Source organism: Diabrotica virgifera, chromosome 10, assembly GCF_917563875.1.
Source record: "Diabrotica virgifera virgifera chromosome 10, PGI_DIABVI_V3a".
In the NCBI taxonomy this organism is placed as follows: Eukaryota; Metazoa; Arthropoda; class Insecta; order Coleoptera; family Chrysomelidae; genus Diabrotica; species Diabrotica virgifera.
In genome coordinates, this window is record NC_065452.1 from 53,579,067 (window position 1) to 53,603,986 (window position 24,920).

The 24,920-nt window shown below is 32.6% G+C and overlaps 1 protein-coding gene across 1 annotated transcript in view; it reads right to left on the reverse strand.

Annotated features, from left to right (window-relative positions):
• The window catches only part of LOC114341892 (hemicentin-2-like), a 149,672-nt gene that overhangs the window by 94,141 nt on the left and 30,611 nt on the right, over nucleotides 1–24,920 (reverse strand). The window lies entirely within an intron of this gene.

The following is a 24,920-nucleotide window of genomic DNA, read 5'->3' on the forward strand; positions in this document are numbered from 1 at the left end:
TCACTTACGTCCTAGATGACGTTCAGCTAGCTGGACTTCTAGTGTCACAAAAATGCCGCCACAATTGACTTGTTACACTTTAGGAGACTCCTAGGCGCTCAGATACATTAGTTTGACGTATGCCACATTGAATAAGGCCTACAGCCCTATTTATCTCATCCAAAGATAAATGACGTTCAAGGTGACGTTGTTCAAGGTAAACATCCCACAAGCTAAAAAGAAAAGCACAACGAAAAATGAAAAGATCCATGCTTGGCCTAACTTTGAAAGACAGAATACGAAATGATAAGTTACGACGAAGAACTGGAGTGGAATACATCATAAAATGCATTACGAAGTTGAAGTGGAAATGGTCAGGACACGTTGCAAGACAAAGAGACAACAGATGGACAAAGAAGATTTTAGAGTGGCGGCCAAGGGCAGACAAGCGAAGTCGTGGAAGAACACCTACCAGATGGACCGACGACATTAAAAGAATGGCGACAAACTGGATTGCAGCTGCTCAGGACAGAAAAGGATGGATACATCTTGAGGAGGCCTATGTTCGATAGTGGAAAAATTTGGCTGTGTGATGATGATGATGACTGAGTAAACAAAGACAATCCTGATAAAAGTTTTAACCAATAGGTTGACGACAAAATTCGATGGAAACAGTCGAAAGAACAAGCTGGTTTTAGAAAGGGATTTAGCACAAATGACCATTTATTAAGTGTGAAAATCCTTATAGAACGAATAAATACCACATTCCTCTATATATAGCGTTCATATATTTCGAAAAGGCTTTCAACAATGTCGAACATAGGGCAGTGAAAAGTTCTTTGATTAACAGCAGAACTGACCACAGATATACAGACCTAATAGCCAATATATAGATAAGGAAGCCAAAACAACAATTAAAATATATGAAGGAACCCAAACAATACAAATAAATAGAGGCGTGAGTCAGGTTGACACAATAACACCGAAACATTTCAATCAGGCTCTGGAAGATATTTTTTTAGAATGGGAAGAAAAGGGTATAAAAATTTATGGACAACGCTTGAAACACCTAAGGTACGCTGATGACATCGTATTGGTAACCAATAAAAAAGAAGAATTGTTTGAAATGATGAAAGAATTGGACATATAAGCTGGAAAGATAGGCATTAATATGAATTACAGCTAAAAATGCGAATTAAGACCAAAATCTTAACAAATACAGATGAGGACATCACAAGGAGGATCGGACAAGATGAAATAGAACAATTTCACGATTATATATATCTGGGTCAAATTATAAAACTGAACAAGGAAAACCAAACAGTAGAGATCAAAAGACGAGTTAGACTGGCATGGGCGGCATTTGGCAAACTAAGCTAGATCCTTAAAACCAAAAGATATCCACAATATCTTAAGAGCAAAGTATACAATCAATGCGTACTTCCTGTCCACACTTATGGTTCCCAAACGTGGCCGTTTACAAAAGCAAACATGGACAAAATCATAAAAACGCAAAGAGCAATGGAAACGCAAATGTTGCACATAAAGGCGGATATACATATGCGCTCTGCTCGGTGTGCGAGCCGCTCGCGCGCAGCGTATTCGTCAGATTAGTACGTGTTTTCAAGTGACGCACAAACGGCAGGCACACGGCGCACCACGATCTAACTTCTGTCGGTTTTTCAACAAACGCTTTGATGGTTCGCAGTACGTATTTGGACGGGTTTGCGAGTGGTTTGTTGGTTTTGGCGCGTCTGAGTTGAATATTTGTTAGTAATGGAATGGTCGGAACTGTCGGAAGGAAATATCTAACTTATTGATGTTTACCGTGGAAAATCATTATTGTGGGATCCTCAATAAAGAACCATTTAATTTAAAGAAACAACTTAAATCCGATCTGAACGGAAATAGAAGCTGAAATAAAAAATATACATGCGGACCAATGTAAAAAGGGTTAGTTCATTGTTGTACTAAAAATAACATGTTGTATTAAAAATAAGATTTACTATTTTATTTGGGCATAAGCCACAATTCGAGTTTGAAATCAAGTTTACTTGACCTTTCGACTTTCACTTCGGAATAGTTATCAATATCAAAAACACATTCATAAGCAGATATTATGCGTCACCGGAAAGCGAAATAGGTAACGCACAACTTGGAGAACCTATAGTTTTCTAACTTCATGTCTGGTGAAGCAACGCAGTTGAAACAAGCTATAATTGTGTCACCGGAAATCGAAATAGGTAAGGCACAACTTGGAGAACCTATAGTTTTCTAACTTCATGTCTGGTGAAGCAACGCAGTTGAAACAGGCAGATATATTATAATTGTGTCACCGGAAAGCGAAAAAGGTAAGGCACAACTTGGAAGAGCCTATAGTTTCCTAACTTCGCTTCTGGTGAAGCAACGGAGTTGGAACAAGCAGATACATTATAATTGGGTCACCGGAAAACGAGAAAGGTACCGCACAACTTGGAAGAGCCTATAGTTTCCTAACTTCGCTTCTGGTGAAGCAACGGAGTTGGAACAAGCAGATATATTATAATTGGGTCACCAGAAAACGAAAAAGGTAAAGCACAACTTGGAAGAGCTCATAGTTTCCTAACTTCGCTTCTGGTGAAGCAACGGAGTTGGAAAAAGCAGATATATTATAATTGGGTCACCGGAAAACGAAAAAGGTAACGCACAACTTGGAAGAGCCTATAGTTTTCTAACTCCGCTTCTGGTGAAGCAACTGAGTTGGAACAAGCAGATATATTATTGAAAGTTAATTGGGTCACCGGAAAGCGAAAAAGTTAACACAGGGCTTGGAAGAACCTATAGTTTTCTAATTTCGTTTCTGGTGAAGCTACGCAGTTGAAACAAGCAGATACATTACAATTATTGTGTCACCGGAAAACGAAAAAGGTAACGCACAACTTGGAAGAACCTATAGTTCTCTAATTTTGTTTCTGCTTGTTAATCAAAAATATTGATTAAATATATTTTGCAGTTTTTCGATATAATGTTTATTTTGCGAAAGATCGCGGGATTTGTATTTAAAATTTTAAATTTACCCCCCCTCCCTCCGTGGGGGTCATGTTTGGTATTTTTCGATAGATTTTTAAAAAACATTGAACACGTAGTTTTTAGTTTTTCAATCTGACGTTCATTTCGCAAAATATTGGTTTTTGTTTTGTGAAACTTTTTGACTCACCCATTTCCGTACGCCCCGCACAAATCGTCATATTTTTGAAATATAGACTCTTTTGCATGTATTTAACTTACCTAATCTTAATCTGACAATTTCGAGTATTTTTAAGGATAGATTTTTTTTCGGGCCCCCTGAACAAACCCCCCTGTGTTAAGAGCCAATATATGGTGGAGGTACATCTGCAGGGTACAACGTTTCTCCCCATATGATAATCTGACGCGCTCGAGTAACTGCAAAAATCCCCGCTTGGGCTCCCCTACCATTATAATTGTGTCGCCGGGAAGCGAAAAAGGTAGTTCCCGAAATGTTCGCAAACTGTGGCTTATTCCACATAAAATAGTAAATTGCATAAGATGACACAAGAAAATAGTTTCAGAATAATACCAAAATAATATGTAGTAGAAGTACAGGACAGAGACATGATTATCTACAATTAATAAACGTTCGTAAGTTTCCTCTGGATCGCGGAAGGTTCGTCAAAATGAAAAAATTTAACGAACATTAACCGTGCCACGAACGCGCGGGGCTCACACGGCGCGGAGTTCGCGGCGCGGATATCTGTCTCCGCCTTAAGACTAATGGATAAAAAGAGAGACGAATGGAAGAGAGAGAACTAAATTTAAGGATGTTAGACAAGAAGTTGCAAAATTGAAGTGGAGAGTTGCCGAACACAATATAAGACAAAAAGAAGACCGATGGAACAAAATTCTTACAAATTGGAGACCGTGGGTATATAAACGAAGCAGAGGAAGGTCCCAAATGAGATGGGTAGATATATCAATTAGCACTTGGACTCTAGATTTAGATGGATAACTGTAGCAACAGACAGAGAAGAATGAAAAAGGATTGGGGAGGCAATGTTCAAAGATGGTCCAAAGTGAAAGTAGGCTAATTTGATAGAAGTAAACTAGGACTTTATAGCATGAACAAAATCGAAACTATCAGAATATTTACTTCAGTATAAAACTTATATTTTTAACCTCTAAGTACTGTAAAAAGCTTTATAAAATATTCGTTATCACTTTTGTAATTATGTTTTACTCACAACAATCTATTGGATGAGCAATTATACAAATTCAATTGAAATTAAACGACCTCATGTATTTATTTTTATTAATTTTATTATATTATAAAAAAATTCATAGACTTTTATGATGTGTGTATATTATGGTTCCGTGTTTGCAGGCTCACTGATTACTATAGACTATAGTGAGCGATATGAGATGTAATAATGTGAGATATAATACATATTATAGCTCCCCTTCAGTAACAAACTTAATACTTGTGTTTTACATTCATCTCGTTTAATTATTACATGAGTTTATAATAATAATTCATTATTCTTTATATTCCCTACCATCCTGAAAATCCGGCAACACTCTCCGAAAATCAAAACGTCAAACGAAATCAAGTACTATAGTCCAGGACGCATCTGTTTTGAGATGGACGTTGAGAGGTGACTCAAATTTTTTTGCAGAAATTGCTTGAAACTAACTCAAATAATAATATTTTAGTTATCCTCCCACTCAAAATGGTCTGGAACATTGTTTAAATAATCAAAATGTCAAAATATGAAGGAAAAATTCGATTTTTTTATTGGTTTTTTGATTTCTTTTCATTTCTGTGAAAAGTTGTACAGATATAAAAATTGCGTAATTAAATTTCCTACAATATAGAATTAGTTCAAAATTAAAAAAATAGTCACCCTTGTTGCAAAATAGCAATAATTGCGACAAAAACCATACAAAAACAAATATTCGCATTTTATTTTTCAACCATTTATGCTACACTTAGAACCTTCATATTTTACCCAGAAAAACTATATGATATATTAAAACAACACTGTCAATTTCATTAAGACCGGCTTAATAGATTTTGCAAAATAAATTTTGCAATTCAGCTTTCGCAAAAAAATTCATTTTTTTAAAATGTTGCAGGGCTGAAAATAAAGCAGACAGCAAGTTTATTTTTTTTTGCTTATAGAACTGTACTGTACCTTTCATTTGCAATTTGCAAAATTAAAATCGATTAATTACCACGGCGTCAGGAAATTTTTAAAATAAAAAATAATTTTTGGTGTTACGCGCAAGACAGCTGTGTTCGATTCACATAAGTTGATTTCCACCAAAATTTCTTCCAACCTTTATCTAATATATTATTTTCTTACTCAATATTTTGTTAGTTGTATTTTAATATTTTAATTCCACAAAAATCAAACTAATTATATTATTGTTTGTGAATTATTGTTTAAACAATTGCATATGTTTAAAAATAATAAAATTTTATTCTCTAAGTTAAAATATATGAACAGAGAAAGTTTTTGCTAAAAAATTGTTATTTCAAAAGATAGAGTATGTGTTTTTATTTTGCAATAAACAAATTTATTTATTTATATCGAAATGTAATAAAAATTAAAATGTATCAATCATTATCAAAGGTCATTGGAATGCCCAATCAGAGCAAACTATCCGCTGTCCTGCGCGTAGCACCAATAATTAATGTTTATTTAAAAAAATTCCTGACGCCGTGGTAGTTAATCTCGATTTTAGTTTTGCAAGTTGCAAATGAGAGGTACAGTACACTTCTAAGAGCAAAAAAAATTTCAACTTGCTATCTGCTTTATTTTCAGTCCTGTAATATTTTGAAAAAATGAATTTTTTCGCGAAAGCTGGATTGTAAAATTTATTTTGCAAAATCTATTGAACCGATCTTAACAAAATTTACAGTGTTGTTTTATTGTATCATAAAGTTTTTCTGGGTAAAACATGAAGGTCCTATGTGAAGCATAAATGGTTGAAAAACGTAAAATGCGAATACTTGTTTTTGTATGGTTTTTTCGCAATTATTGCAATTTTGCAAAAAGGGTGAATATTTTTTAAATTTTCAACTAATTCTATATTGTACGAAATTTAATTACACAACTTTTATGTCAGTACAACTTTTCTCGGAAATGGATACTTTTAAAGTTATAATCAAAAAACGAAGAAAAACATCGAATTTTTCTTTCATTTTTTGACATTTTGATTATTTAAACAATGTTCCGGACCTTTCTGAGAGGGAGGATAACTCAAATATTATTATTTGAGTTAATTTCAGGAAATTTCTGCAAAAAAAATTTGAGTCACCTCTCAACGTCCAAATGTACTAATATTTTTACAGATGCGTCCTGGTCTACTACGGCCGTATGTGAACACAGCCAACACTTGTGAGTTGATACCTTCCATTAATTTAATTTATAGGTGTTTATAGTAAAAAGGATTAACAGAACCAATAACCATCATATTATATCAAATAATAAATTTACAAAGTTTCTTTTAATCTCACTTTAATAAAATCATTTGAAATCTTATTTAAAAAATAATTTTAATTGAAACCAGTCATGACTCTTTCTTGTGTTCTAGGAAATCATATATGCAAACCCGACTTTAATGTTCTGTGCGAGTGAAAGGGCCTCGCGGATCTAGCAAGCAGTCTAACGGGTTTGACATTTTTTCATAAAAATATAATGTCTGGTAACGCATCGGTTTCTTTTAACTTTTCAATAAAATATCGAATAATATTATGTGTTTAGTAGTTAAATATTAGTGAAAACAAATACATCTAATGGTATATTTGAGGTATTTTTGATATTTTAACGTTATAGAGTTTAGATTACTTTAACATTTTGAATCTAAATTTGAAATAATACAAACATATATTGTATTGGAGTGATTTTGGAATTTTATATTTGCAATTATTGCAAATAGATTTTGACTGGTCCACATTATCAACATAATAGTATTCAGGTAATTCAAGTTATTCAAGATGTTTATAAACATTTTGATGCAATATTTTTGCAGTTGTAGTTAATTATTTTTTGAAAAATTGCATCTAAAAAGTAGTAGTTTGTTAGCGTTGTCCGCTTAAATAATGGACCAGTTTATATTCTGTCAAAGGTATTCTGTCTGGTAAGATAGGTATTACATCTCATCACTATTCAACCAGTTATTGAAGCTTAATATATTGAATTCTTATTGTTACTGCAGGGATTGCCATAGTGTTAATCAGATCCAAATCTTCTATTTAATTGTAATATTTCTATTTTTTCGTTTCATTCCAATAATCTGACAATTGACATAATATCGGTACCTACTATGTTAAACTTTTTATGACGTTTTGTAGTTGTGATCTTGGCGTTCTGGCTTAATCTCTTTCTGTTTTTCTCTTTTTAGTTAAAGAAAAATGATAATAACGGAACATTTATGGTGAAATATACAGGCTGTTCCTCTTCTACAGACAAACGAATACAAAATGGTAAGTTGCATGTATGCTTTTATTTATCTTTACCACTATTTATTATTGAAACAAAAATCTCTACCTATGTTTGTTACTAAATATGTCTAGATTTCTTCTTCTTCTTCTTCCTACTTTATAAATAGGCTAATTGCCTGTTTTACTTCGGTTTTTAGCCTCAACTGACATTGTCTGACCATCTTTTCCTCGGTCGTCCCAATGATCTTCTTCCATTTGGAGATTTGTCTCTTGCTATTCGTACTATTCTATTTTCTGTAAGACTTATTTTACTATTAACTTATTTTTCGTAAGACTTTCAATTCTGCTGTTTCCAGCAGTCTTTGTGTTTTCGCCGTATATCTTGTTTCCGCTGTGTACGTCATTATCGGTCTTATTGTTTATTTATATATCCTGGTTTTCGTTTCCATTGTGAGGTATTTGTTTCTCCAGATTGTGTTGTTGAGGCATTCTGCTGCTCTGTTCGCCATGTTCACTTGCTTTTGTACTTCTTCTCATAGGCGTAACCAGGATCATTCTAAAGGGGGGAGGGGTTACAACTACCTGAAAGGGGGGGAAAGAAATTACACTTGATGTTAATTAATTTTATTAGTCATAAAAATATATTTTCTACACATTAGAAAACTATTCTTTCTGAGCAATAATATTTCTTAGTAAGGAATATTATTATTTTACTATTAATAATTAATTTATTTAATGTTAAGAAATATATTTCGCAGAGATAAACGTATATTTAGAGTTAAGTTAATATTTCTTGAAAATAAAGTGATATTACATACGGCGAAATAAATCATTGTGTTAAGGTAAAATCATTATTTATTAATAAAACAAGATATAAAACGTTATTATTACATAAAAATAATTTCTCCACTCTTAAACCACTGGCTTCTACACAACAATAAAAGGATGGAGAGGCAAATCCAACTTCCTCAAAATTTCCTTCTTTTGTTAATAGCACTTTGTATATCAGCAATTCACTAAAACAAAATCGTTATGTAGAAAGAGTAAACTTACTTTAATAAAAATTTTTTTATAAAGATATAGATATTTATTTTGACAAATTTAGGAAATACAAAAAAAAAACAAATACACGGCCCCACATAAGAACTAATAATACTAATAATAATCAATCATATTTAGTTCAAACATGGCATTATTTAACCTACACATCTTTGTTTATTTTTTTCTTTTTGTTAATGCAATATTAATTATTTATCTGTATAATATTAACTCACACAATAAACATTGTTTAGCTAAAACAAGAGGAAAAATACAACCAATGTAAAACATTGAAGCAGACATAATAATATATAATTTTCTTAATTTTTATAATCTAAAAGAGACAGCATACCTAATCATTAAGAAATTTTATTACGGGAAAGTATTATTAGTTTACATCTAAGTCATTTAATACATATTAACTAATTCACGGTTTTCGGCAATAACATTTCTTAACCATAAACATATATTTCTTTTAGACTAACTGATTTCTTTATCTCAAATAAATTAACAGAACACATCCTCAGCGTTGCACCCACCATGTTTGATATAGCGTTGTATTGTATATTTTTATAGAAGACGATACATTCAAGAAACCTATTATAGTTGATAGGTACATAAGTATACACATTTTTAAAAAGGTATTTACATGTATGAAGTTCTACCATTTCTGGAAGGCCCCGCAGTTGGTTAATAACTCCTTTTTTAATATTGTTCTGAAGCTATATATTATATCATTCTATCCCAGCTTTAAATTGTGGCATATTTCCCAGTTAGAATAATAAGCTCCTTTATTTCAGAGTCGTCCATCATTATACCTAAAAAGCATATAAAGATACTATTATGTTTTTTTTTAACCATTCGGATACGCAACAATATTATTATTACATCTTAAATTACTCAATTTACTTTTATTTAATGCCTATATATGTACGTACCTTCAAAATATCCGTTAATTTTTAAAGTACACCAATAAATCCAAAATCCATCTATATGAACATGAACATAATATCACGCCATCTTGACAAACACTGACGACTAAATCGTAAATAGTTAATCTGCGCAATTCTTTTGTGGAAGAAAATCTCTTTGCAAGTAACATTTTGGCATTAATGACAAAGTTTTTATTATATAACCACAGTTACTACAGAGGGTATTTCTGAAGAATTATTTCTTGTGGTTTAAAATATTTATTTGATTGCAAGAAAATTTCTTGTTCACAAATATAAATATGGATTAACTTAACATTATATTTCTTATACTGCAAAATATTTGTAGTTTTCAATTTAAGAAATAAAAACTTTAGGATAAGAAAATTAAATGTAACCATTAATGCATTTCTTGGTATTGAAGAAATTATCTGTAAGAAATTATTGAGTTGTGTTTAAAAAACTCGTTCCTTTATATGTGAACCGGTATGTTTAAGTTAATAGGATATTTTAACTTTTAAGAAATATTGCTCAAAGAAATCGGTGTTTTAGGAGAAAAGAAATTGTTCTCTCGGTGTGGTTACGCCTATTCTTCCACTTTTTCGTAGCTTGAAAGTTTGATTCCCAAGTATTCCGTTTCCATCACCTGTTCTATTATTTTGTTATTTACGACCAGTTTACATCGTCTCGGTTCGGCTAATATTACTATCGATTTAGTTTTCTCTGTTGAGATCACGATGTTGTACATGAGCGCCGTGTCTTCGAATTCTTTAATTAATCTTTGTAGGTCATCTTCATTTTCGGCTGTTATTATGGCGTAGTCGGCGTAGCAGATTATCTGTATTTCCTTTTCTTCCATTCTATATCCTCTTCCTTGCTTAACTTTCTTTATGATTTAATCCATTATCAGATTAAATATTATCTAATGGGCTCAAGGCTCAACGAATCTCCTTGTCTAATGCCAGTTTCATACTTTGACAGGTTGCGATAGTTTTCCCTTACATCTTACCATAGCTATGATATCTTTATATTCTTAATGGTTTTTATTAAATCCAGTGATATTCCCTTTTTGTATAATAAATGTATCGCTTCCCGAATTCTCACTCTATCAAATGCTTGTTTCAAACCTATCAGGCACATATATGCTGGTTTGTTGTATTCCAGCGACTTTTCTTTTATTTGTCATATTTCAAAAACTGCATCCGTGCATGATCTTCCTGTAGGAAAACTTTGTTGTTCCTCTTGAAGAGTTATTCGTTCGTTTGTCTAGTTTTGATGGTTGAAAAGTAATATTTTATACACTTCTCCAAGAAATTAACGCACCACCTTAAAAATGTGTCATTTTTGATGTCTCGAATTTCCTAAACCTGTTGTCTGATTTAAGTGATTGATTTTTTAATATGTTATAACCTTATTCTTTAACAATATCGCTGTAATAATATTTCTGGTAGACAGGTAAATTGTCATTGTATACATACCGGGTGTACCAAACAAACTGTGATTTTTTTTTCAAAATTCGTGTCACTCTGTGGAATATTCTAGCATTTATAAAATACTGAAAGTAAAACCCAACTATAGCCTCATGTTTTCTTAACATTTTGTTTTTTTATTCATTTGCTTATGATTGATAATAAAAAAGTTAGTTACTTTAACAACTAGCCTTATTTTTCATCAATACAGAATGTTTTTTAAATAAGTATTGCAAACTTTAAGGGGCAATTCAGCATGAAAAAATAATGACAGTTTGCTTGATAAACGTATGTCCTCAAATGCTTCGTTTCCGAGATACGAAGTGTTGAAATTTTTCTTACAAACTGACGTCTTATTTATTGCTCTAAAACCGGTTGAGATATGCAAATGAAATTTGGTGGGTTTTAAGAGGTAGCTATTGCGCATCTTTTGCATAAAACCGCGTATTACTCGACAATAGTCAATTTTAGAGAAAAACCACAAGATACCTTTTTTGCTCAAAATAACCCAAAAAATCCAAAAAAAAATTTTAAAGTGAAAAAATTATTTTTGTGAATTTGTTTAAAAAAAATTGTTTAAAGAATTTTTCGACCACGGTACCGGGTGGCACCCTGTGGATTTGTTATAAGGACCTCTCTTTGAGAACGTTTGTGCAAAAAAATCGAATCGGAATAATTTACCTAACGGGGGCGACGATACAATCTGGACTATAGCGCTAATTGTTCATAATTAAAAATAACAGCTTTGTAATAAAATAATGGCCAAGATTTTAATGGTTTTAAATTTTGATTTGGTCACTTTTTGTCTTTCATAATAATAATTTTTAATTGAGTTATTAAGCCTTGAAAATGGCCATTTTTGCATTTTTCAAATTTTAAATCGCGTATAACTCGACAACAATCAATTTTATAGAAAATTAACAAGATAGTTTTTTTGTTCAGATTGACCCAAATTATCTAAAAAAATTGTTCAAAATAAAAAAATTATTTTTGTGAATTTGTTTAAAAAAATTTTTTAAACAATTTTTCTTTTTTTTATGATTTATTTTGTCTTTACAAAGCAAAGCTCTACCTTTAGAATCTTTTAGTTCAATAGTTCTCTTTGCTCTTCCTATTTTACTATTTGAATTAGTTTTCTGTATCTTTTATTACTCACTTTATGAACCACGGGCTATAAGAATATCTCTGTTTATGAAGATCTACCCATTTTTTGTATTACTCATTTTTAAGTCTTAGATGTATGACGGATGCACATCTCCAAATTTTTTAAATTCAAGTAATGCAAATATCCATATTCTAACAAATCTTCTCTCTTTGTTACAGCATCAAGTGCCGTGTCGTTAATGTCGGGTCGCTATTATCGGTAAAGGTAGGAGTATATTGTCTGGTGGAGATATGAGATAAGTAATAGGTATACAGTGCGCTGGAGTAAGTGTTATCCCTCCTTAATAACTTATTTATTTTTAGCACATAAGCAAAACACTCGGATAGGTCGATTTTTAAAATAATCATAGTATATTATAGCATCAATGTTTCGAACTTTACGCGGTCCATCTTCAGGTGAAAGTGATAACTTTGATTTTTTTAAAAGGGAAAGTACATCATGTGACACCTCATTTAAAAGCTTTTAAAAGACTAAGACTAATTACAAAAATGTATAATACTTTAATCTTTTTTGAGACCGTAGGCGCAAAATTTCGGTCGAATTATTTTGAAATGTATTCATTTTTTTCGAATCCTGAGAAAACTAGTAAGTATTTTTGAAAATTTTAAACGCAGAATGAAATATTACAGTATTATCGAGGGTCAAAAGTCCATGAGAACTTCTATTGATTATTTTAATAAGTCACAGGGGTGAAAAAAAAAAAGAAAATTTAGTCGGAATTTTAATTTCAAATAAAAGAATTTTTTGTTTATTATAAGGGACTTTCAGCCCTCGGTAATAATGTAATCTTTTATTCTGCGTTTAAATTTTTAAAAACTACTTACTAATTGTCTCAGGATGCGAAAAAATGAATGCGTTTAAAAACAATTTAATCGAAATTTTGAGCGTTTAAATGAGCTATCACATGATGTACTTCGGTGTCGGAAAGTTGGTCGAGAGCACTTCGTCGACGGAAAATTAGTCGACAACATTTGGTCGACAAACAGTAGGTCGAATGCAAAATTCATCGAATGTACTCGTACAATTCGTCGACGAACAATTGATCGAATGGATTTTTCGTTGACAAAGATCCAAAGGGACTAATACATGGCCGAAACACCCCAATATATAAGTTAGTTTCTTTGTACCATATAAAAAAAATATTTTATAGATTGCCAGTCCTAAGCCTTGGAAAAATGTGAAGGGAAGTTTATTCTCGCGATTTCTTTATTTTTTATTGATTTTCAGAGCCTATTTTACTTCAAATCAGGCCCGAGGCACTACATAATTTTCGGGCCCCTAACAAAAATTTAATATCTAGTAATAATAATAACTTTTTTAAATGTATTAATTATTTAATAGGAATACAGTTGCACCAGAAATTTAAATTTTTATTAAAAATAAATAAAATTTATATTTAAACAATTAAACATTGTTTAACTGCTGAAAGTGCAACAACTACCGTGGAATTTCTCTACTATGTAGGTACAGCATATAAAGTCCTCACGTAAGTATATTATAAACCAGCTGCTCCAACCACCAGCAGAAAATATTATTGAAGGGTATCAGACGGGCTATTTTTGCCTTTTTCGTTTTTCACTGCCACTTAAATATTTAACTCATGATAATAACGAAACGATTACTTAGTTAAGAAAAAAAGTGTTAAAATAGATTTAATAAAATGCAATACCTTACAGAAAACGCGTTTAACCATCAAATTCAATATTAAATTAAAAAGTGCATTTCCAATAAATATTATGAAAATACGTGCCGATACCTCTTGATAATCCTACCTAGAATAATCCTTCGGAGTGGTGTCTAAATTGTGTTTAATGTTATTGTTATTGATATCGACAAAGCAACCTATTCAATTTTATTGCAGTTTTATGATTTATGCATTTATTTAAGAACGGTCTATGGTTTGTGAATATAACTTTAACCTAATTTGTTATCATCTATCATTTCCTGTTCGTAAAATGAAATAATTTTGAAAATTTATTTTGTTTTTTCAATAGAAATATTCTTTTAGTGATCTTTTCGGGCCCCATTAAAATGCGGGCTCGAGGCAGGGGCCTCACGGGCCTAGTGGTAAAATAGGCCCTGTTGATATTGACTGATTATTGCAGTCGAAAACATTGTACGGAAATGCCTCTATTCCCTAATAATTTATTTACCTCAGCATCTCGCATATTTTGTCTTGTCCGCAAGTGACCCCAAATTTGACTTGTCCGGAAATGCTCCGTTCGCAAGGTGCGCCGACACCAAAAAGAAGAACGGCACAACATCACTAATAATTAATATATCGGTTTATATTTGCTGTCTACTTTCCCAACGCAGCCAATTTTTTCATTGAATTTAAAAATAATTAAGATTTAGAAAAAAAAATTAACAAAACCCTAAAAAAATTAATTTAGATATGTATAATACAATATTCCAGTTAACAAAATAAAAACCAATAATCCGTCGTTTGTCACCATTAATCGTTTTATCCTAACGATTGCTTATGTCTTAGAAATAAATGAGTTATTAAAGGGAAGGGGGGCGTAACACTTATTCCAGCGCACTGTATAAAAGTTTAAATAATATCTATAAAATTATTAAATACAAAATCAGTAATATAATTATTTAGGATCAAATATTCAAATATTTATTTACAAAATTACTAATATAATAATTGTTTAAGATCAAATATTGAAATATTTAATAAATATAGGGGCTCCACACAGAGTATGAGTTGAGTACAATTTTGATATTGGTAAATGGGATCATTAGACAGGTTCTGGGTCAATAAGCGTAACTAATCTTCGGAGGCGCTATTGTTGACCGTACGTAAACTTAAAAGACTTTAAAGATTTTATAAGAGAATTACCTCATCGAGGCCCTCAGCGAAGTTTACGATCGGTCAACAGTAAGGACCAGGGTAAGTTGTTCGAGGCTGACCAAGGTAAATCCAAAGAGTTGTCTAAAATAGGAATTTTTATACGAAGAACGAAGTAGAAATGAAGTGGAATAAAAAGATAAACGAAGAGGAGTCGAGCAATGCAACCGCTAAAATGCAAGAAGATTACAAAAGCTCGGGACCCACAAATGGGTTTTTGTACAGGAAAGTAACAAAACATGCTCTGCATGCGAAAGTCATTAGACCTAAATGGAGAGTTGTTGATTTAAAATCAAATGGTATTAGTATTACCTTTTATTGAATCAATAATTCTCTATTAGTTAGGTTTAGCGATTTTCGCATGCAGAGCATGTTTTGTTACTTTCCTGTACAAAAATCCATTTGTGGGTTGTGAGCTTTTGCGTCTTAAGCGACGAGAAGTATTGATTAGGAATCATCAAAAATTCTTTCTTTAGACAACTTAATGGACAACTAAAAGAAACTGTTTTGTGATGGCGTGTATCTGTCAGAATGCCAGAATGTCAGAATGAGTTGGTCGCCGCCGGGATCAGAAGATATCCGGAGTGATTCTAGCGAATTATCGTTGAAAGGATGCAGAGCAGCGTCTGTCTACGAGTAATGGATGCTGATGCAGACGAGCAGAATAGGAGATATAGTTCTACGTAGATTTTGTTGTAAAGGTAAGGTTTAACGTAAGTCTTCTTTATTGCTTTAAGGTGGAAACGGATGCGTTTCCACCTCATCCGGTCAAAACGCATAATATGACACCGCATTTTTCCACAATGTGTGTCTAGTACGCTGTCATAAAATGATTGTAGGATGTTAAATACCCTATTGTTAAGAGAATATTTACACCTCTAAACATCGTTTTACGATTCTCTAACGGAAATTTAAATATGATTTAAATCAGATCCCGTAAATCAGTATAATTAGTCATCTTTAGTCAGTCAATGTCAGAAAATGTCGAAACAGAGGCCATAAAAATCAAGAGAGGTGTTAGACAGGGTTGCTTGTTGTCTCCATTGTTATTCAATCTGTAAAGCGAAGCTATTTTTAAGGAAGCAATATCAGAGGAAGAACAGGGTATATCAATAAACGGAAAAATCTTGAACAACATAAGATTCGCAGACGACACCGCTATTTTTGCAGACGGTCTATAGGCACTGCAACTATTAATAAATAGATTACATCAAGTCAGTATGGACTATGGACTACAAATGAACGTTAAGAAAACCAAGTTCATGATTATTTCTAAGCAACATAGAGTAGGAAGGTTGGATATCGAGGGAAAACAAGTAGAAAGGGTCAATAACTACAAATATATGGGAACCTGGGTAAATGAAAACAATGACCAGGGTAGACAGATCAGGACACGCATTGAAATTGCAAGACAAGCATTTATAAAAATGAAAAAGATGTTTGTTAATCGAGACCTTCCTCTGGAGCTGAGGATAAGAGCCTTAAGATGCTACGTGTTTTCGACTTTGTTGTATGGAGTGGAAAGCTGGACACTAAAAGTAGAAAATATAAAGAAGTTGGAAGCTTTTGAGATGTGGTGCTATAGAAGGATTTTGAAAATACAATGGATCCAACGAGTTACAAATGCAGAAGTGTTAAGAAGGCTGCAAAAGGATTGCGAGGTGATAAAGAACATCAAAACAAGAAAGCTATAATATTTAGGACACATTACCAGAGGTGCGAAATATGAGATATTAAGGCTCATAATATATATAGTGGCTAAAACACCCCCGTGGGGGTAGCGCCGCCTTTACAGGCTCTCTAGATCCATGTTTTCGAGGTGGATCAGTCCTCCGTTCTTCTCTTTCTTAAACTGCATTACATATCCGGTTCCAGCTCCTTCTGTCTCTTGCTTTTTCTTCTGCATTTCTAATACCCATGCCCTCTAGATCTCGCTTCACCTCTTCCAGCCATTTGGACCTCGGTCTTCCTCTTCGTCTCCTTCCGGCCGGAGACCACTTTGTCACTATGTTTATTATCGCTTCTTCTCCTGCTCTCCATACATGCCCAAGCCATCTCAATCTTTGTCTCTTTATTCTCCTGACTATATCTTGTCCCTTCAATTCCTCATTTATTTCGTTATTTCTTCGACTCCTGTATTCACCCTCTGCTGTTTTTATTGGTCCTAATATTGCCCGAATTATTTTTCTCTCAGTTCTTCTCAAATTTTCTTCGTCTGTCTTGGTCATTGTCATCACTTCTGCTCCATACATTAATGTCGGTCTAATTAACGTTTCATAGAGCCTTAATTTAGTAGTTTTTGTTAATATTTTGCTTTTTATCATTTTTTTGTTGGCTTGGAATGCTCTATTTATTGCCAATGTTTTCTCTTTTATTTCGTTTTCTCTTGTTCCATCACTTGACAGCATGACTCCCAGGTACTTATATTTACTTACTTCTTCAAATTTGTATCTTCCCACTTTAACCTCTCTATTAGTAGGATTTTTCCCTAATCTTAAAATTTTTGTTTTGTTTTCGTTAATACTCAGACCCACTGTTTTTCCTTCTTGAATGAGTTCCTCTACCATTTGCGTTAATATATCTCTTCTCTTTGCCATTATCACAACGTCATCGGCATATGCTACAATTTGACCTCCTCTATTTCTGAGTGTACCTTTGTTCATTTTTCTGGTAATATATTCTATTGCCATGTTGAATAGTGTTGTGGATAAACCATCACCCTGCCTCACTCCTTTGTTTGTTTCAAACTCTTCTGTTTCCCCTATTTGCGTTTTTACACTCGCTCTGGTATGGCTCATCGTCATTTTTATAAGTTTTCTTAATTTAAGCGGTACCTGTAGCATTTTTAATATTTCCAATAGTTGGTTTCGTTTGATGGAATCAAAAGCTTGTTTAAAATCTACGAAAAGTATTTCTAAGTTTATGTTAGCTTCGTTCGCCTTCTCCCTTATTTGTTTTAGTATGTATATCGCATCTATTGTGGATTTTCCTTTCCTGAATCCACACTGATATTGACCAATCTTATTCTCTGCTGCTTCTTGTAATCTTCTTTGTATTATGGTTGACAATACCTTATATACTGTACTCAGTAATGTTATTCCCCTGTAATTTTGACATTCTTGTTGGTTTCCCTTTTTATGTATCGTTATTATTTGGCCTGTTTGCCATTCTTTTGGCATTTTTTCTTCTTTCCAGATGTTTACTATCAGTTTGTGTATTTCCCTATGCAACGGTTTCCCTCCTAGTTTTATGAGTTCGCTGTTTATGTTATCTTTTCCTGGTGCTCTTCCGTTTTTGTTATTTTTAATTATTTCAATTACTTCTTCGAGTGTTGGCTCCTTCATTCCATTATTTTCCCACTCTTCCTCCATTTCTGTAATCTCTTCTGTTTCATTTTCTGCCAGTAACTCCTTGAAGTGTTCCATCCAGACTTTCATATATGGTTGATCTTGTGTTACTATTTGCCCTTGTTTATTTTTAACTCCATTTACTTTTGGTTTGAAACCTCTGTTCTGTTCTCTGATTTTTGTGTAGAATTTCTTGGTGTTCTGAGTCTTACTTTCCGCCTCAATTTCCTCCAACTGACTATCCATGAATTTTCTCTTTTGTTCTCTTATTACTTTGTTGCTTGCCTTTCTTTTTTGCTCGTACATGTCTCTATGTTCATTTTTGTGAGTCCGCATCCACTGATTTCGTGCTTTTACTTTTTCTTCAACTGCTTCTTTACATTCTGTATTGAACCAGTCCTTCTTTCTTGTAATTTGCTTCGTCCCTAATGTAGTCTCAGCCGTGTGGTTAATTGCTTTTTTAATATCACCCCATATTTCTTCGACATCATCTCTTTCCTTATTCAGTGCGGCAATTCTTTTACCTATTTCATGTTCATACTTTTGTATCTCTTTTGCTTCCTTCAATTTTTCGATATTCCACCTCTTGTTCCTCTCTTTCTGCCTTCTCATTACTTTCATCTTTTGTCTCAGCTTTGCTACCACCAGGAAATGGTCTGAGTCTCCGCATGCACCTCTGTAGCTTCTCACATCCATTATACTTGATTGTCTTCTTTTCGATATTAATATGTGGTCTATTTGTGACTCTGTTTTTTGGTCTGGAGAAACCCATGTGACTTTGTGTTTTCTTTGATGCTTGAACATTGTACTGGTGATAGACATATTATTTCCTGTCGCCATATTGCATATTCTGTGCCCGTTGTCATTCGTTTTCTCATGTATTGTATGTTTGCCTGCTATTTGCTGTATATAATCCTCCTTTCCTATTTGTGCATTAAAATCGCCCAATATTAATATCACATCTTCTTTTGGTATTTTTTCTAGCTCTTCTTCCATAGTGTCGTAGAAATGATCTTTTTCCTCCTCTTTCGCATTTTCTGTCGGTGCATAAACATTTAGTAGGGATATGTTTGCCTGTTTAGCTTCAATCCTTAAGTAAGCTATTCTTTTGTTTATTAGTCGGACTTCCATTATTTTGTCTCTCATATTTCCAATTACTATGAATCCTACCCCATGTTGTCCTTGCTTTTCTTCCCCTGAGTATATGAAGGTACTATTCTGTTGATCTATTTGTCCTTTCCCTTTCCATCTAATTTTCTGCAGTGCTGCTATTTCCACCTTATACTGTATCAGAACTGATGTAATTTCTTCCAGTTTTCCTCCTCTAAGTAATGTTCTTATATTCCATGACGCTATTCTTATAACACCTCCCTCTCTTTTTTTCTTTTTTGTATTACCCTTTCTTTCTTTCTTTTTGCTAATCTTGCTTGTTCTCATATCCTTTTGTATCATTGCCTTGTCCATTTTTCGTGCCATTGTCGTCATAATGTGTTTCCGTTCCAATTCTAGTTTTTTAATGTTTGATTTTCGTCTACTTTCTTTATTTTTTCTCTTGGATCTAGTTCTGTGTCTCCGTTTGGTGATCTTTCACTCACTGTTCTCGTTCCAGTTTTATTCTTTGTAGTTTCTGTCATATTATCATCTCTCAAATCTTCGGAATCGCTGTTCCATCTTTTGACCTGGTCTATATCGTACTCGTCTCCGTTAATTATTAACTTATTATATTTTATCTTTGCGTTGTACCCTTTCATCCTTGCCTCTTTCATGTGTTTTATAAGTGTTTTGCGTTGTTCGATTACGGTTTTTGGATAGTCTTCGTTAACAAACCATTTCGAGCCTTTTAATTTCCATGAAGCTTTAAGAATTTCCGTTCTTGTATTCCCACTTCTTAGCTCTACCAGGACTGGTCTTTCAGGATTTCTAGTTTTGTCTCCTATTCTTCTAATTTCTGTGACCTCTTGGTTGGCTTTGCAAGGTATTTCCATTTTGTTGATGATGTCTTGTACTTTGTTTACCAGTATTTGTGTGTCCTCATCGCTTGTTTCTTCAATGCCGTGTATTATCAGGTTTTTTCTCTTCATATCCCTTTCTATTTGTTCTATTCTATTTTTATGTTGATGCAGCTCTTGTTTGAGAAGTTCATTTTCATTTTTAAGTTCCTGATTCGTATTTTTTAGTTGTTCCAGCTCACTTTGGATCCCATCTAATTTTTCTTCTATTCTCATTCCTCTATCTTCCATTCTATCTAGTTTTTCCCGCAGTTCCTTTATAAATTCCTCCATTTCTTCTTAGTGAGAGTTTCCACAAGTTCCGCGTCTCCCGTACAGTTCGTGTTAAAGACCTGCTCAATCCAGCCCCAACCCGTACGAGAGCTAGCTTACCTTGCTTCTTTCTCACTTTTCTTTATTTCGAATAATTCTGGAGCCGCCTCTGTATTTTGGCGTTTGCCCTGTCAGCGACAGTTCTTATCAGGACTTGTTTTTGTTCTCGAATTAAATAAAATATAGATGTAAATAAATGGTATATCCTTATCGTAAAAATGGACAATATACGGAAATTAATTAAATAGTCGATTAATTTTCAGAACTTACTCATTACTTACTCATAGTTACTCATAATTAAGGCTCATAATGCAAGGTAAAATAAAGGGTAAAAGATCTATAGGTAGAAGAAGAATTTCCTGGCTGAGAAACTTAAGAGAGTGGCATAGTTGCAGCTCAGTAGACCTTTTCAGAGCAGCCGCCAATAAGGTACGGATAGCTGTGATGATAGCCAACCTCCGATAGGAGAAGGAACTACAAGAAGAAGAAGTCAGTCAATGCGAATGTTTAGTTTTTGTTTAAAAGTACTTTTGTTTGTGAATAGTGCAATATGCCGAAAGATTCTAGCCTGGTTTATTCCCAGATCAGAATCTATCCCCAGCTTCTTTACACCAATGGAAATTATTCTGCAAAGCATGTAATAGAATGGTGAGTTTAAGATTGCTTACTTCCTCTTTTTTCTTTAATAAATAATATTTGGCTGATTCCTCAACATTTTAAGATTAAACAGTTTGAAAAAGTATGTGTTATTGCCGTAGATATCACCTTTGCGAAAATTTTCGATTACACAACATGTGTGACAGAACTACATAAGTCAAAATGCAAGGAGATGAGCAAATCGAAAGTAGTTTTGATCAGTTACCCATTGACAGTAGACCATCGTTGATGACTTCATTCAATGAACAATATAAATTTAAGTCGGATTTAAAAAAAAAACTGGAAAATTCTATGATTAAAGGTTTTTTAGAAATATATTGCAAGAAAAGGGTGACCGCTGAAAGTTCATTGAAAAAATTACGTACCAGAAATTTACAACGATACCATAAAAAAATCAAGAAGATAGTGGAAAATCGATACATTCATTTTATTGTAGATAAATATTCGGTTTCTCAAAATGCGCATTTTTTTAAATTTTTGTGCATATCTTGCGCATATTTCGTAATTTTTACTGCTAATGTATGCGCATATTTCATCAAAATTGCTCGCATATAAATCCGCTCCCTAGACATGACATTTGACTAGAATGTTTAGATCTTTGTCCTTGTAGTATACCCACCAAACCAATTTTGACATTGACAAAAGCATTTTCAAAATCGGTTGCACAGTTGTATACATTTTAATATGTATCTCTGTATCAGTACTTGGATACTGACTAAGGCTTCTCTCGTATCCCAGCGACTCCTAAATCCAAATTGCGTATTGATAATTCTTCTATCTTCTAATATCATGCATATTCTGTTGTTTATTACTCGTAGAAAGATCATGAAAACATAAGTCATCGGATTTATTGTCCGATAATCACTGCATGTCTTTGCACGATGTTTCTTTGATATTGTGAAAAATGTCGATTTTAGCCAATCAGCTGGTAATGTTCCAGTGTCATAAATCCTATTAAAGAGACCACACAGTGTTTTAATTCCATTTTTTTCCAAATACTGTACCCACATAACAATTTCATGTTCTTAGTAGATTCATAGAACATACTTTTCAGAAAAAGTATACATATACTGAGAATATGTGTAATTACCATTGCGAATGGGCAGAGCAGATACTGAGTATATACTACATTACAGTACTTAAACGTTCTATGTATATACTTAGAATGTACTACCGCACTTCTTTTCAGTATATACCAAGAATATACTTTTTAGAACATTCCAAGGACGTGCTATAAACCTTCTATTTATATACTTAGAACGTACTACCGCACATCTTTGTATGGGAAGAATATATATTTTTAAGGATATTCTAAGAAAGTGAGATCAAGTGCTATATTGATCAGAAGTATGTTTTCAGCATCACCTAATCTCATCTTAGGTTCTACTAGTTCTACCAAATACCCATTATATTTACATATTTTAATTGCAAATGAGAATGTAGTACCTACATTCTACAATATGACTTAAAAAGTAAGTACATATTATTTATAAGTTTTAGTTATTTATATAAATTATTATATAATATTTAGCTAAACTGATGATGATGATTTAGCTAAACTAAACTATGTATAAGCAAGTAAAATTTATATACTTATATGTACTTACCTAGATACAACCTACTATATAAGTAATATTGAGTTACCAAAATAGATATTTTGAAGCACCGCAAACAAAATGAAGATATGTATGTTCTTTAGTCCTAGTACTTTATCATTCGTCTTTATCGTTAACACTGCATAGATACAAATAATGTCTGTTTTCGTTTTCATATTTTACCGTAGTTTCCTATCCCCGATCCATTCAGGTAAGAAATGGTCAGAATAAGACGGGGATATGTATTGTGTAGTGTGGAATAACAACATCGGTGGTGGTACTTATAAGTATGTGTTAAGAGTATTCGATAAAGGTAAAATAAAGAATAAACTTCTACGAATATTCCGAGATACTACGTACACGTATGTACTCAGTATATTCGCTACAAGAATATTCTTTGAAGTATATGCAAAGAACATGAAATTTAGAATGTTTCTTAAGGTACATGCTATGCTTGTACTACGCATATACTAAAAAGAATATACTCCGACGAATGTTGGTAGTATATGCTTTGAACATGATGCGAAGATCATTGTTATGTGGGTAGTACTTCAGTACATACTTATATCACATCGGGACCAAGTGCTTTTCCACTTTTTGCCGTTTGTATTGCCCATATAACCTCACTTTCTATTATATATGGACCTGTTATAGAAATCAGAGTATATTGATCCAATCTCTCATCTTCAAATAATTCAGAACTGTAATTTTTCCATTCTTCTATCTGTTCATTGATCTATTTAATGATCTAATCCGGTGTGGTTGTTTTCTCTTCTAAATTTTTATATAATTGTTTTCGTTTGTTTCCGGCGACATCTTTTAATTTCTTGTACAGATGAAATCTCTCGTTTATTTTCATATTGTTCAATTTCATTATATTCTGTGCCATGAAATGGTTCGTATGTCTTATCATCCGCCTGATTATTGCATGGATCATCTTGTATTCGTTTTTATCTTTATTTCTGACTTCTGTTCTTTCATCCATGAGGCTCAGTGTTTCTTCAGCGATCCACCCTTGTTTTCTTCTTGTTTTAAAGGCACTTAATTTTGTTTCTTGAACGGTCTTTAATATATTTTTAATTCTCCTCAAGTTTTCTCGGTACTTTCCTCTTTGCTTGATGTCATCCTTCTTTGATAATAGGGCTTACAATACCGAGCCAAAATCTCAATACCGGTATTTGATACTTAAAATTTTAAATACCGGGATCCCGGTATTAAAACCGGTATTGTATTATGAATAAAAAATATACACGTTATATTTATACTATCCTCAGTTGTTATATCGACTTGTTATGAAATAATATATGAAACCTATTAATTTTGTTTTGAAATTAGTAGATGTTGTTTATTTATAACATTACATAGAGTAGGGAGAGATAGATACAAAAAATGTGCAAATAGAAAAACTATAATATTTGATTCTAGGATAAATTTTGCATATATGTAATAGGATAGTACTTTTACTTATGAAATTTGCTATTTGTAAATTAATTTAACTTTAAAATATATTTAAAACAAAGATTAACTTATTGTGACAAATAGTTTATATGGATTACTCTGTATTTAGACCGCTATATATTTTCAATTATTATTAATAATTCAGAAAATAAGTGAGCCTAATTTATACACCACAATACACAAAAAATGAAAAATAGATCTGAAAATGTAAAAACAGTTTTGATTAAATAAATCTTACGGCTTATTTATAAAATAAAGTAGTCTAATTTTAAATATTGAAGAATTTTTATATAACTCATTTTATGTATTTGTATAGACGAGATTTAATAATTTGGTTGTAAAAGCTGATATAACCCTTCGCCTTCAATTAACGACATTCACGCTTTTAGAAAGCGCTATACTTGACTTGTATGTGTAATAAACGTGTTTAATAAATATTTTTTACAATGATATTGGTTGTTTATCTTCAAAAATAATATCTTGTAATAGCAAAAAATATCTTAGAAGAAAATATATTGTGCATCAATTCACATTTTATAAATTAAGCTAATACCGAAATACCGGTATTTTAATTAAAAATACCGGTATCGAATAGGTACCGGACAAAAATCGTCCGGGATCCCGGTATTCGGGATCCCGTATTTTCCGGTATTGTAAGCCC